The sequence below is a fragment of the Staurois parvus genome, unplaced genomic scaffold, assembly GCF_062004578.1.
Source record: "Staurois parvus isolate SC_StPar_1 unplaced genomic scaffold, SC_StPar_1.0 ptg000570l, whole genome shotgun sequence".
Classification (NCBI taxonomy): Eukaryota; Metazoa; Chordata; class Amphibia; order Anura; family Ranidae; genus Staurois; species Staurois parvus.
Window position 1 is genome coordinate 125,084 of NW_028318366.1, and position 15,808 is coordinate 140,891.

Sequence of the window (15,808 nt, forward strand, 5' to 3'; positions counted from 1 at the left end):
GATCTGTTGGGCAATCGGAAGCCAGTGGAGGGATTGGCAGAGGGGGGTGGCGGAGACAGAGCCGTTGGAAAGGTGAATGAGTCTGGCAGCCATATTCAGGATGGACTGAAGCGGGGATAGCCTGTGGCGAGGCAGGCCAGTGAGGAGGGAGTTGCAGTAGTCGAGTCGTGATATGATGAGGGAGTGGATGAGCTGTTTAGTGGTTTCTGGGGTTAGGAACGTGCGGATTTTGGCCATGTTGTGGAGGTGGAGTCTGCATGTTGCGGAGGTGGAGTCTGCACGAGTTTGTTAGATTGGACTTGGGGCTGGAAGGATAGGTTGGAGTCCAGAATGACACCAAGTACTCTGGCCTGCGGGGTGGGCCTGATAGTGGCATTGTTGAACGTGATGGAGAAGTCGATGGGGGGGTGGTGTCCAGGCTGGGGGGGAAAGACTAGGAGCTCGGTTTTGGAAAGGTTCAGTTTAAGGAAGTGGAGCGACATCCAGTCTGATTTGTCGCTCAGTAGGTGTGTGATTTGGGCGGAGACAGAGGGGGTGAGGTGGGGGGTTGAGAGATAGATTTGTGTGTCGTCGGCATAGAGGTGGTAGTTGAAGCCGTGAGAGTGTATGAGTTGGCCAAGGGAGGAGGTGTAGATGGAGAAGAGAAGGGGCCCGAGGACAGAGCCTTGAGGGACCCCAACAGAGAGGGGGAGTGAGGGGGAGGTGGTAGCATTATAGGTAACGCTGAAGGAGCGTTGTGACAGGTAGGATGAGAGCCAGGAGAGAGCAGAATCTCTGAGGCCGAGGGAGTGTAGTTTTTTGAGGAGGAGGGGGTGGTCAACTGTGTCGAAGGCCGCAGAGAGGTCGAGGAGTAGGAGCACTGAATAGTGGCCATTAGCTTTGGCGGTTAGCAGGTCGTTGGAGAGTTTGAGTAAGGCAGTTTCGGTGGAGTGTAGGGGACGGAAGCCGGACTGTAGGGGATCGAGGAGGTTGTTGTCGTTGAGGTGAGAGCTTAGGCGGGTGTAGACTAAGCGCTCGAGGAGTTTGGATGTGAATGGGAGCAGGGAGATGGGTCTGAGGTTGTTCGGGTCATTGGGGTCCAGGGAGGGCTTTTTAAGTATGGGGGTGATGTGTGCATGTTTCAGAGGGGAGGGGAAAGTGCCGGAGGAGAGGGAGAGATTAAACATGTGGATGAGGGAGCGTAGGATGGAGGGGGAGGGAGGTCGTAGGAATTGTGAGGGGATAGGGTCGAGGGGGCAGGTGGTGAGGCAGGCATCAGAGAAGACCTTGGAGACCTCGATGGTAGTAAGGTCGAAGGTGTGGAGTGTTGAGGGGGCTTCAGTTTGAGGAATGTTGGGTGGGGTGGAGGTCAGAGCAGTGGTGGGGCCGTGGGGGAGGGGTGATGAGGGGGTAGCTGTGTGAGAGGGGACAGGGTTGGAGGGAGTTTGAGCAGCGATGAAGTCTCTGTGGAGTGTGTTGAGGGAGAGGGGTGATGAGGGGGTAGCTGTGTGAGAGGGGACAGGTTTGGGGGGAGTGTGAGTTGCGGCGATGTCCTTGCGAATTGTGTCAATCTTGTTTTTGAAGTGATTGGCAATCTCAAGGGTGGGGAGTGAGGTGCTGGGTGGAGGTGGGGGTGGAGAGAGTAGAGAGTTGAAGGTGGAGAAGAGTCGGCGAGGATTGGAGGAGAGGGCCTTGATGAGGGTCAGGAAGTAGTCTTGTTTGGCTGCGTGGAGGGAGGAGGTGTAGGTGTGGAAGGCAGATTTGTAGCAGTTGAAGGCTTGTTGGGATCTGGTTTTGCGCCATAGTCACTCCAGGGCAGGACTGTGTCATTTGAGAGTTTTGATGTGGTCAGTCTGCCAGGACTGGAGCGGTCGGGGTCTGATGTTTCATGTGGTTAAAGGTGCTAGTGAGTCAAGGGCTGTTGATAGCGCGTTGTTATAGACAGTCATAGCCAGGACAGGGGGAGGATACTGTCGTGGAGTTGATCAGCTGCAGAATGGAGGGGGGCAGGGTTCAGGTTGTGGAGGTTTCGGCTGGTGGTAGTATGACATTTGGAGGGGTAGGGGTTAGAGGACAAAGAGATAGAGAAGGTGATAAGGTTGTGGTCAGAGAGAGGGAAGGGAGTGTTTGAGGTTGTGGGGAGCGCAGTGGTTGGAGAAGACAAGGTCCAGGATACTTCCGTCGGAGTGTGTGGTGGATTGTATACACTGTGCAAGTGCAAAGGAGGAGGTTAAGTGGAGGAGTTGGGATGTGGCCGGGTTGTCAATGTTGACAGGGATGTTGAAATCCCCAAGTATAGTGCCTGAACAAATAAACTCCATTACCAGTCTATCTCCCCATTAATTCATGAAGACATAAAAGTTGATTCTATACAGTCTCATTTTGTTGTCCCTATCAAACTTATCACTGAGGGCCATGAAATCCCATGTTCTGCTATGCTGGACTCTGGGGTGAGGCGGAACTTTATGGACATAGAATTTGCCCACAACAACAATAATCTCCCAAGAAACAATTCTGCCCCATTGATATGGAGATGGTTGATGGTTCACCTTTAGGACTGGTGTTTCCCATGAAACGGTTCCCCTGGTACTCTAATTTGAGGCTGACCATTATGAGACCATCAGCTCTCAGCTGATTACATCCCCTAAATTTCCTGTCATCTTGGGCATTCCTTGATTTTCTACCCATAACACCTCCACCAATTGGGGAGAACGGACTATACATTTTATGTCCCCTCATTGCAAGGAGCATTGTAGGGAACCATGTTGTACACGTTTTCTACCAATCAGGGAATCACAAGTTGATGTGGTAACTACCCAGTCATATGACAACCTGCCTCCACAATACTATGAGTTCCAAGATGTCTGTGATAAAAAGAATGACGATCAATTACCTCCTCCTCACCCTTACGATTGTCCCATTGAACTGCTTCCAGGGTCAGAAATACCATTCAGCCGCCTTTTCAATCTGTCAGAACCTGAATTAAAGCTGCTCAGGGAGTGGCTTGATGAGAATTTGAGAAGGGCTTTATCAGACCCTCAACATCTCCTGCAGGGGCAGCCCTGTTCTTTGTTGAGGAAAAGGATTGCACTTTTCGTCCATGCATCAATTTCAGGGACTTGAATAAATCACTATAAAAACCTTTACTCCCATTAATCATTGAAATGTTGGAAAGACTCCGCTCTGCCAAAGTCTTTACAAAACCTGACTTATGGGGGGCATATAACCTGGTATACATTCATCAAGGAGACAAATGGAAAGCCACCTTTACAACCAGATATGGGCACTTCGAGTCCCTAGTTATTCCTTTTGGCCTATGCAACGCTCCCGCGACTTTTCAGCACTTCATCAATGATGTGTTTTGACATCTGTTGGACCAGTTTGTTATTGCATATCTGGATGATATTCTCATCCTTTCCGATAACTAGGAGGATCATCTCAAGCGTGTCTGCACTGTATTCGAAAGATTAAGGAAGAACCGACTTCAAACTGGAGAAGTGTGAGTTTGAACAAACCCAGATCCAGGTCTTGGGATTTATTATCTCTTCAGAAGGAGTGAGCATGGATCCCGAGAAGATCAAGGCAGTGGTGGATTGTCCTGTACCTGGAAACATGAAGGAAATACAATTTGTTGGATTTGCCAACTTACAGGAAATTCATAAGAAACATCTCTAAGGTAATCGCACCAATTACAGAGCTGACAAAGAAAGGAGTGCCCTTTGTATGGTCACCTGAGGCACACACTGCTTTTAGTAAGCTAAAGTTTATTTTTCATTTCTACACCAATATTGGTACATCCTGATCCTGAACTACTCTTGTTATCTCTCACCTTGACTATTGTAACTCCCTCCTCATTGGCCTACCTCATCGTAGGCTATCCCCTCTTCAGTCTATCATGAATGATGCTGCCAGACTCATCCACCTCACTAACCATTCTGTATCTGCCACCCCTCTCTGCCAATCCCTCCACTGGCCTCCATTCAGTGTCCTCCACCCCTCTATGCCAATCCCTCCACTGGCCTCCATTCAGTTTCCTCCACCCCTCTCTGCCAATCCCTACAATGGCTTCCATTCAGTGTCCACCACCCCTCTCTGCCAATTCCTCCACTGGCCTCCATTCAGTGTCCTCCATCCCTTTCTGCCAATCCCTCCACTGGCCTCCATTCAGTGTTCTCCACCCCTCTCTGCCAATCCCTCCACTGGCCTCCATTCAGTGTCCTCCACCCCTCTCTGCCAATCCCTCCACTGGCTTCCATTCAGTGTCCTCCACCCCTCTCTGCCAATCCCTCCACTGTTCTCCATTCAGTGTCCTCCACCCCTCTCTGCCAATCCCTCCACCGACCTACATTCAGTGTCCTGCACCCCTCTCTGCCAATCCCTCCACTGGTTTCCATTCAGTGTCCTCCACCCCTCTCTGCCAATCCCTCCACTGGCTTCCATTCAGTGTCCTCCAACCCTCTGCCAATCCCTCCAGTGGATTCACATTGCCCAACGAATAAAAGTCAAAACATTAATAACATATAAAGCCATTTATAACTCTGTCCCAAGTTACATCACAGATCTTGTCTCCAAATATCACCCAAACCGTCCTCTCCGCTCCTCCCACGACCTCCTGCTCCTTCTGAGGGAGGAGTCAATACCCCAATGATGGTGGTCTTCAGGATCAGTCCAGTCTTCATCTTGGTTGTTCTCCCCCCATCCTCACTCTCTGACCTCTGGTGGGGCTCAGCCCCGCTGTTCTTCATGACTAAATCATGGACTAAATAAGGAAGTGCAGTACTTCTTGTGTTGGGAAGATGGCGATGAGTGATAGAGGGGGTGGGGACCCTCATCCTATAATCCCCTCATCACTGTCCCTCCTATAAAAGACTGTTCTGGTTGTTTCCTCACTCTCTGACTAAGGTCCATGAATAAAGAAATGACCTGGTAGGAGATCAGAGGAGCCATTTCCTAGTTCCCTTGAGGGTGGAATTGTAAGCTCCTCAGAGACCAAGCTGCCTGATGTGGGCGGAGTCCTGGTTTAGGGGAACCAATCAGCTCCTGTCTAGTAATCCTCTTTGTCTTTGTATTTTAGTCCATGGCCGGGAGATGAGGAAAACCTCCGGGGATTCTCTCACTTTGTCTCCAGACTGGAAAGTAGAAGATGAGGACATCACACAGTATAGTCCAGGAGAAAACCCGGCTCCCTCCAATGTCCATCCGGCACCACCCAGTGTAGATGGACCATCGGATTCCTCGTATCCTGAGGAACCTCAGACTGTGCGGGACCGGGCCGGCCTTCCAACAGGGAAGAGCTTCTCCTGTCCTGAGTGCGGGAAAGGTTTCCTTTCTAAACATGGTCTTAATGTGCATAAAAGATCTCACACGGGGGAGAAGCCGTATTCCTGTTCTGAGTGCGGGAAATGTTTTTCAGTGAAGTCCAGTCTTTGCACACATCAAAGATCTCACTCGGGAGAGAAGCCGTATACCTGTCCTGAGTGTGGAAAATGTTTTTCACATATTTCCAGTCTTTACAGACATCAAAGATCTCACACGGGTAAGAATCTGTATTCCTGTCCCGAGTGTGCAAAATGTTTTTCAGAAGAGTCCAGTCTTCACACACATCAGAGATCTCACAGGAAGGAAAATCAATATTCCTGTCCGGAGTGTGGAAAATGTTTTTCAGTGAAGTCCCATCTTTACAGACATCAGAGATCTCACACGGGGGAGAAGCCGTATTCCTGTCTTGAGTGTGGGAAATGTTTTTCAAGGAAGTCCAATCTTTACACACATCAGAGATCTCACATGGGGGAGAAGCCGTATTCCTGTTCTGAGTGCGGGAAATGTTTTTCATGTAAGACCAGTGTTTACACACATCAGAGATCTCACACAGGGGAGAAGCCGTATTCCTGTCCTGAGTGCTGGAAATGTTTTTCAGACAAGTCCTATCTTTCCACACATCAGAGATCTCACACGGGGGAGAAGCCGTATTCCTGTTCTGAGTGTGGGAAATGTTTTTCACAGAAGTCCAGTCTTTCCAAACATCAGAGATCTCACACAGGGGAGAAGCCGTATTCCTGTCCTGAGTGTGGGAAATGTTTTTCAGCAAAGTCCCATCTTCACCCGCATCAGCGATCTCATACGGGGGAGAAGCCGTATTCCTGTCCTGAGTGTGGAAAATGTTTTTCACGGAAGTCCCATCTTTCCAGACATCAGAGATGTCACACAGGGGACAAGCCACTTTCCTGTCCTGAGTGAGGGAAATGTTCCTCACTGCAGTCGTCTTCCTGTACATCAGGGGTCCCACACAACCCTGGAGGTGTATTAGTGCCTTGAGTGCGGGAAATGTCTTCTAGATGAATGTTGCTGGACATCCCAGCTCTCATGTGGGGAAGAAGCACACCCTGATATACACCTCAGATATACTCCATGGCTGATCTTCATCATGGAAGAAACAGTTGATAAGGAGATGAGAGGCCCCCAAAGACATGGATGAAGTGCAGTAAATGTCGGGGTGCAGAGTGGTCAGTAGATCCTGGAAATGAAGGACACAACTTCAGCCCTTCTTGGGTGTCGGAGTTGCGTTTCCTGATAATGATATAGCGGGTTACAGAGCTAGAAGCCGGGAGAGCCCAGATCTCGTTATCGGGGAACTTTACACAGACAACAAGAACTTCTGAAGTAGATGTCCTTCATTTCAAGGCTCTACAGAACAGTGGTGACCCCGAAGCGTCTCTCTGTCTTCAATCCATCCTTCTCCCATCCCCCAACAGGAGGGAAGGAGAACTCCGCCCCAAACTAGGCGGGAACTTTCCTCTCATTATTTCCCTTGGCTTCTGTGTGGGTTTGGGTGGTTGGAGGAGTGCGGCACGAGAGGGAACACAGCTTGTTCTATGTCTACATATGGGGTCTGGGTAGAGGGGATCCACCGGAAAATATTTCTACTCTTTGATTTTGTGAAAATCGTTTCTGTTTTCACTTTGAAGGGCGATATTATGTGTGGTTTGTAAAAGGGATTGGCCCAATAGATACCACCCCACTTAGAGAATAGATGATCTAATATGACCAGCATTCATTCAGCCATGTCACATGTTGGGATCTTTTCTACAATACTTTGTTATAATAATGGAACACGTTGTGTATTGTATTGTACACCAATAATAATGACTCCGCCCCCACATTCCACACAAGGGATCTTCCTGACCAATCAGATTTCTGCCTTTACTATTTCCTGATTATTTTTGTAATCTTGTTGAAAGTGAAATTATAATAAAAATGTATTGAATGAAAACAAAATGGTGTGTGTGTGCAATGATGACAAAGCTGTGTATCCAGAAACGGCTGGTCGGTGACACTTCCATATACAGCCCAATGAAGTGACAAGGAAGCCCTAGAACCCTTTGGAGGAACCCTGGCTGAGAAAGGCTGGACTAGGCAGTCACATATCTCTGCCCCCCTTGCAGGGTTCCCAACCCTCCGTGACTTTTATTACTGACACAACATGAACATTTACTGACGGAGGACATGTTTTTCCTGACATCCTGAAAAATGACAGAACTCCTGGTAGGATGTCAGATGATGGATATTGAATCCATATAACAGGACATGTGATCACTGACAATCCCCAGAACAAGCCATCTGCCTGGTTTACACCTAATAATTCAATCCATGGTGACCACAAATCAGCCCAACGCAGACACATGAAAACCAAGTTCTGCTCGGCATGCCATGGAGAGTAATGGGCACGGTCAGATGGGAGGGGCTTAGAAGAGGATGATGTCACAGACCCGCCCCCTGATCACCTACCTCTAAATGAAGAAAGCAGCTGATTGGGTGAGTACACATTGCTGGGACCTCCATGCTTAGCTTCACAGTGCGGCAATGTTACCTTCACATGCCGAGTCTCATAGGTGGCACCGCCTGTCATACCTGTCTATTGAAGTCAATGGGACTGAGCCGCAGCCACAACCAATCACCTGACTTGTCATTGTGACGCAGAACTTCCATGTAAAATCTCCATTCAGCTGGAAAACTCCAGACACCCCAGAGCCACCATGGATCCCTTTATAGATGGAGGAAGAGACTGAAGGACTGGTGAAGGAGGCCTTCATAGTGATGGATCCACTTTATCCACAAAGGACTTGTTCTGACTCCCATGTACTCCAGTGATGGCCAACTGATGAGACAATGGGGGCCTCAACTGCCCCCCAACACACCAAAGGGTTGTGCTCTATATTTACTGCTAGACATACTACAGGAGATTGTCAGAGACTGCATATATACTACAGGAGATGGTCAGAGACTGCAGACATACTACAGGAGACAGTCAGAGACTGCAGACATACTACAGGAGACGGTCAGAGACTGCAGACATACTACAGGAGATGGTCAGAGACTGCAGACATACTACAGGAGATGGTCAGAGACTGCAAACATAGTACAGGAGAGGGTCAGAGACTACAGACATACTACAGGAGATGGTCAGAGACTGCAGACATACTACAGGAGATGGTCAGAGACTGCAAACATAGTACAGGAGAGGGTCAGAGACTACAGACATACTACAGGAGATGGTCAGAGACTGCAGACATACTACAGGAGATGGTCAGAGACTACTTACATACTACAGGAGATGGTCAGAGACTGCAGACATACTACAGGAGATGGTCAGAAACTGCAGACATAGTACAGGAGATGGTCAAAGACTGCAGACATAGTACAGGAGATGGTCAGAGACTGCAGACATAGTACAGGAGACTGTCAGAGACTGCAGACATAGTACAGGAGATGGTCAAAGACTGCAGACAGAGGTGTCTATTGCTTCACAGACACCATGAACTCTGTGGGACTACAGAGCCTAGCACACCTAGTCATCTACAGTTTTCTGAGTAAGTGCGGCCAGGTTACCCCAGGAGTTTTCTGACACTTTGTTATCAGAAGGTTTTATTGGAACCATCGTGTTGAGGATTCAGATATTTTGTCCATAGTGCAAGCATTGCCCCAATATTTATTATTTCTAGATGAACCCCTTCAGGGGCAGAACATTCCCCCACTTCCGGGGCCGGAACATTCTCCTCATTGTGGAGATAAATTCTAGTAATATGGTCCTCTAAACAAACAGCACTGACAATAAATAGACAAGACAAGGTCCATCCTGACCATACATGGCCTACAAAGGGCAATGATGACACTACACAGGCAGCCAATGGGCAATCATTACACTATGCAGCCAACACAATGATGGAGTGCCGGGGTCAGGAGTATGGAGCCTCTTTGGAAGTAATAGGGCTGAACAACTCTGAGAGGTTAATGGGGCAGAAGGACTGTGGGGGCTTCTATGGGGGTTGTCAGGCTGCAAGGACCAGAGATAAGAGGGGGCTTTAGGGCTCATCTTGCTCTCTGATGGTCCTCCCACCCCACCTGTGCTTACTTCTCTGACCTCCTTAACCCCTTGACACCTCACAGACCTGGGCTTTTTCCGTGGGGCTGCATATTTGAGTACCTGTCTTTGTGGTGGGAACGCGCCGCACTGCACACTCCCAGCACAAAGACCATGGTGTCTCTGAGAGCCCCGGCTCCCGTTCTAACAATCAGGACCCGGGACTCCTGATTCTGGGTCACATGATTGCTGTGATAGAATCTGGCTATCACAGTGATAAGTCACTGTGCAGCCCGGCCCCTTTGTTTTTTGTTTTTTTTAACTATTGTTTTTTTTATTGGTCATTTGATTGTTTACAACAATTAACAGTATTGTGGCAATAATGTATTACAGATTTGTAAAGGATATAGATAACAGTATGAGCATATTCAACATCTTACAAAATTCAGCTGATAAACAATGTGACTTTGTAGTCATTACTGTCATCAATACATTTCTTTTTTTGATGAGTATACATTGTTTGTTTGAAATATTCAGTAAGTCATTAGTTTAGAGAAGAAAGGAAGGTTGCAAGAAGTGGAGATTAGAGATTAGAGAGAAGTAGAATAAAGAATGAGATTTGAAATGATTACATATTTCCTTTTTTGGATAATAGGGTGATAATAATAGAGTGGAGTAGCTGTATCTCTAGTGGTGTTTGATTGGTACATCTTGTAGTTCCTTGTGTAACGGTACATCGATGATCTTTGAGCCATAAGTCCCAGTGTTTCCGGAATTTAGCAGATGAGTTGTGTATTTGAGCAAAGGTTTTTTCGAAGGCTGTGTTTTCGTTCAGGATTTCAGTTACTGTGTGAATGGATGGTGTTGTAGTTTGTTTCCAAAGCCTTTCAATACTCAATCGTGCCGCTATCAAAATATGCATTAGTACAGTTCTGGACTGTGGAGGCCAGGAGTTTATAACTATTCCCAAAAGTGCCAGGGCTGGATCAGGAATTGGAGAGGAGTTTGTAATTGATATTATAAACGTGAAGATATCTGACCAGAATGGAGCAATTTGTGGACATTCCCACCATATATGGTACAAAGATCCTTGTTGGTTACAGTTCCTCCAGCATAATGAGGAGTAGCGGTTGGATGAACGTGCTGCCAAATGTTGTGGAGTTATGTACCATCTGTGTAATATCTTTTGAGCTGATTCCCAATGGTTAATGCATCTGGTAGTTTTCCTAGTCCAGTTTCCTGCTGTTTGCCATTGTTGAATCTTGAATTGTTTCCCAATGTCTCGTTCCCATTTATGCATCAATGGTAATTTTCCTTGGTGACGATGTTGAAGAAGGATATTATATATGAATGAGATACCTCGTTTGTGAGAATCTATTCTTTCATAAAAGTTGGTCAAAGATCTGAGGAGAGAATCCTCTTGGTATTCCAGGTTGCGTAATGCATGATGAATTCTTAGATATTTGAAAAAGTCCTTTATGCGTAATTTTGTATGTTTCAGAAAGTTGTTGAAATGTTTGTAGGGTACCATTGGCATATAGTTGGGCAAGATTTTGAAGGCCTGCTTTTGACCAGAATTTAAGTCCTAGATCAGGTGTCATCGATGATATGGAGAGTAGAGGAATGAAGCCATTAATTGTAGGGTGATTTCCCTTTGAGATTCGTAGAATAGACACCCAGGTGCAGAGAGTCACATTGATTGTGTCTAGGCAGTATCTTGGGGCTCTATGGGTGAGAGTAAGAGCTCCCAATGTGGCTTGAGTGTCACTATGGATAAGGGACTGTTCTATCTGTACCCATAGTTTGTCTCTTCGATGTGTCCACCAATGCTGTGTCTGATCCAACACTATTGCTTTATGGTATGATTGTAGATTGGGGGCTCCCATACCTAAATTTGATCGAGAAGTGTATAGTGGCAAATTGTTGACCTTTATGTGTTCTCAGATGTAAGTGTTTAATAGTGATTGTAGTTTTTGTATGGATGAATAGAGTAATGGTATTGGGATGGCTCAAAAGAAATATAAAATGTGTGGTAAGATAAACATTTTTACAACAGCAATTCACCCAACCATGAAATAGTGGTGTTGGAGAACTCTACATAGTTCTTTTATTTTAATGAGTAGATTGGAAAAGTTGATCTTAAATGTGTTTGCGTGGGGAGACGTTAATTTTATTCCTAGGTATGTAATTTGTGAGGATGCGGCCCATGAGAAGGGGGAGATTGATGAAATTTGTTTATGTAGTTTAGATGGGATTGCTATCGGCAACATGAAGGATTTGGCTTCATTTACTTTGTACATGGATAATAAGCTAAATTGTGAGATGACTAGAGATGAGCGAATCGAAGTAGGCGAAGTGGAATTCGTTTCGAATAATAGAAAAATTTAAATTCGCGCCGAATCCGAAAATTAGCATACTTCGGATGCGCGAATCAAAATTTTTCCTAAAATGGCGGCGACATGTGCGGCGACGGAGCGGGGATGTCTGGGAAGGCGCGCAGACAAGGCGCGCTGACCCATAATGCATTCATTAATGACATGTGATCGCATTAGCCAATCAGCAGCCAGCCAGCCAGCACTGTGTAATGGTCGAGCTATAAATGGCGGCCATTTTAGAATTCTCCATTTGCCTCCAGTCATTCAAGAGAGGCAGACCTCTTTGTATTAGGGACAGAGTTAGGGCCACAGAAACGTTACTTAGGGACAGAGAAACGTTACTTAGGGCCACAGAAACGTTACTTAGGGACAGAGAAACGTTACTTAGGGCCACAGAAACATTACTTAGGGACAGAGAAACGTTACTTAGGGCCACAGAAACGTTACTTAGGGCCACAGAAACGTTACTTAGGGCCACAGAATCGTTACTTAGGGCCACAGAAACGTTACTTAGGGCCACAGAATCGTTACTTAGGGCCACAGAAACGTTACTTAGGGCCACAGAAACGTTACTCAGGGACAGACACAGAATTGTTACTCAGGGACAGACACAGAATTGTTACTGAGGGACACAGAATTGTTACTGAGGGACACAGAATTGTTACTCAGGGACAGACACAGAATTGTTACTCAGGGACAGACAGAATTGTTACTGAGGGACACAGAATTGTTACTGAGGGACACAGAACTGTTACTCAGGGACACAGAACTGTTACTCAGGGACACAGAACTGTTGCTCAGGGACACAGAACTGTTACTCAGGGACAGACACAGAATTGTTACTGAGGGACACAGAATTGTTACTGAGGGACACAGAATTGTTACTTAGGGACACAGAATTGTTACTCAGGGACAGACACAGAATTGTTACTGAGGGACACAGAACTGTTACTCAGGGACACAGAACTGTTACTCAGGGACACAGAACTGTTACTCAGGGACAGACACATAATTGTTACTGAGGGACACAGAATTGTTACTGAGGGACACAGAATTGTTACTCAGGGACAGACACAGAATTGTTACTCAGGGACAGACACAGAATTGTTACTGAGGGACACAGAACTGTTACTCAGGGACACAGAACTGTTACTCAGGGACAGACACAGAATTGTTACTGAGGGACACAGAACTGTTACTCAGGGACACAGAACTGTTACTCAGGGACACAGAATTGTTACTGAGGGACACAGAATTGTTACTCAGGGACACATAATTGTTACTCAGGGACACAGAATTGTTACTCAGGGACAGACACAGAATTGTTACTGAGGGACACAGAATTGTTACTCAGGGACAGACACAGAATTGTTACTCAGGGACACAGAATTACTGAGGGACACAGAATTGTTACTCAGGGACACAGAATTGTTACTCAGGGACATAGAATTGTTACTCGGGGACAGACACATAATTTTTACTGAGGGACACAGAATTGTTACTGAGGGACACAGAATTGTTACTCAGGGACACAGAATTGTTACTCAGGGACACAGAATTGTTACTCAGGGACAGACACAGAATTGTTACTGAGGGACACAGAATTGTTACTCAGGGACAGACACAGAATTGTTACTCAGGGACACAGAATTACTGAGGGACACAGAATTGTTACTCAGGGACACAGAATTGTTACTCAGGGACATAGAATTGTTACTCGGGGACAGACACAGAATTTTTACTGAGGGACACAGAATTGTTACTGAGGGACACAGAATTGTTACTCAGGGACACAGAATTCTTACTCAGGGACACAGAATTGTTACTCAGGGACAGACACAGAATTGTTACTGTGGGACACAGAATTGTTACTGAGGGACACAGAATTGTTACTCAGGGACAGACACAGAATTGTTACTGAGGGACACAGAACTGTTACTCAGGGACACAGAACTGTTACTCAGGGACACAGAACTGTTACTCAGGGACACAGAACTGTTGCTCAGGGACACAGAACTGTTACTCAGGGACAGACACAGAATTGTTACTGAGGGACACAGAATTGTTACTGAGGGACACAGAATTGTTACTTAGGGACACAGAATTGTTACTCAGGGACAGACACAGAATTGTTACTGAGGGACACAGAACTGTTACTCAGGGACACAGAACTGTTACTCAGGGACAGACACATAATTGTTACTGAGGGACACAGAATTGTTACTGAGGGACACAGAATTGTTACTCAGGGACAGACACAGAATTGTTACTCAGGGACAGACACAGAATTGTTACTGAGGGACACAGAACTGTTACTCAGGGACACAGAACTGTTACTCAGGGACAGACACAGAATTGTTACTGAGGGACACAGAACTGTTACTCAGGGACACAGAACTGTTACTCAGGGACACAGAATTGTTACTGAGGGACACAGAATTGTTACTCAGGGACACATAATTGTTACTCAGGGACACAGAATTGTTACTCAGGGACAGACACAGAATTGTTACTGAGGGACACAGAATTGTTACTCAGGGACAGACACAGAATTGTTACTCAGGGACACAGAATTACTGAGGGACACAGAATTGTTACTCAGGGACACAGAATTGTTACTCAGGGACATAGAATTGTTACTCGGGGACAGACACATAATTTTTACTGAGGGACACAGAATTGTTACTGAGGGACACAGAATTGTTACTCAGGGACACATAATTGTTACTCAGGGACACAGAATTGTTACTCAGGGACAGACACAGAATTGTTACTGAGGGACACAGAATTGTTACTCAGGGACAGACACAGAATTGTTACTCAGGGACACAGAATTACTGAGGGACACAGAATTGTTACTCAGGGACACAGAATTGTTACTCAGGGACATAGAATTGTTACTCGGGGACAGACACAGAATTTTTACTGAGGGACACAGAATTGTTACTGAGGGACACAGAATTGTTACTCAGGGACACAGAATTCTTACTCAGGGACACAGAATTGTTACTCAGGGACAGACACAGAATTGTTACTGTGGGACACAGAATTGTTACTGAGGGACACAGAATTGTTACTCAGGGACAGACACAGAATTGTTACTGAGGGACACAGAACTGTTACTCAGGGACACAGAACTGTTACTCAGGGACACAGAACTGTTACTCAGGGAAACAGAACTGTTACTCAGGGACAGACACAGAATTGTTACTGAGGGACACAGAATTGTTACTGAGGGACACAGAATTGTTACTGAGGGACACAGAATTGTTACTCAGGGACAGACACAGAACTGTTACTGAGGGACACAGAACCTTTACTCAGGGACACAGAACTGTTACTCAGGGACAGACACAGAATTGTTACTGAGGGACACAGAATTGTTACTCAGGGACACAGAATTGTTACTGAGGGACAGACACAGAATTGATACTCAGGGACAGACACAGATTTGTTACTGAGGGACACAGAACTGTTACTCAGGGACACAGAACTGTTACTCAGGGACACAGAACTGTTACTCAGGGACACAGAATTGTTACTGAGGGACAGAGAATTGTTACTGAGGGACACAGAATTGTTACTCAGGGACAGACACAGAATTGTTACTGAGGGACACAGAACTGTTACTCAGGGACACAGAACTGTTACTCAGGGACACAGAACTGTTACTCAGGGACAGACACAGAATTGTTACTGAGGGACACAGAATTGTTACTCAGGGACACAGAATTGTTACTCAGGGACACAGAATTGTTACTGAGGGACAGACACAGAATTGTTACTCAGGGACAGACACAGAATTGTTACTGAGGGACACAGAACTGTTACTCAGGGACACAGAACTGTTACTCAGGGACACAGAACTGTTACTCAGGGACACAGAACTGTTACTCAGGGACACAGAACTGTTACTGAGGGACACAGAATTGTTACTGAGGGACACAGAATTGTTACTGAGGGACACAGAATTGTTACTCAGGGACAGACACAGAATTGTTACTGAGGGACACAGAACTGTTACTCAGGGACACAGAACTGTTACTCAGGGACACAGAACTGTTACTCAGGGACAGACACAGAATTGTTACTGAGG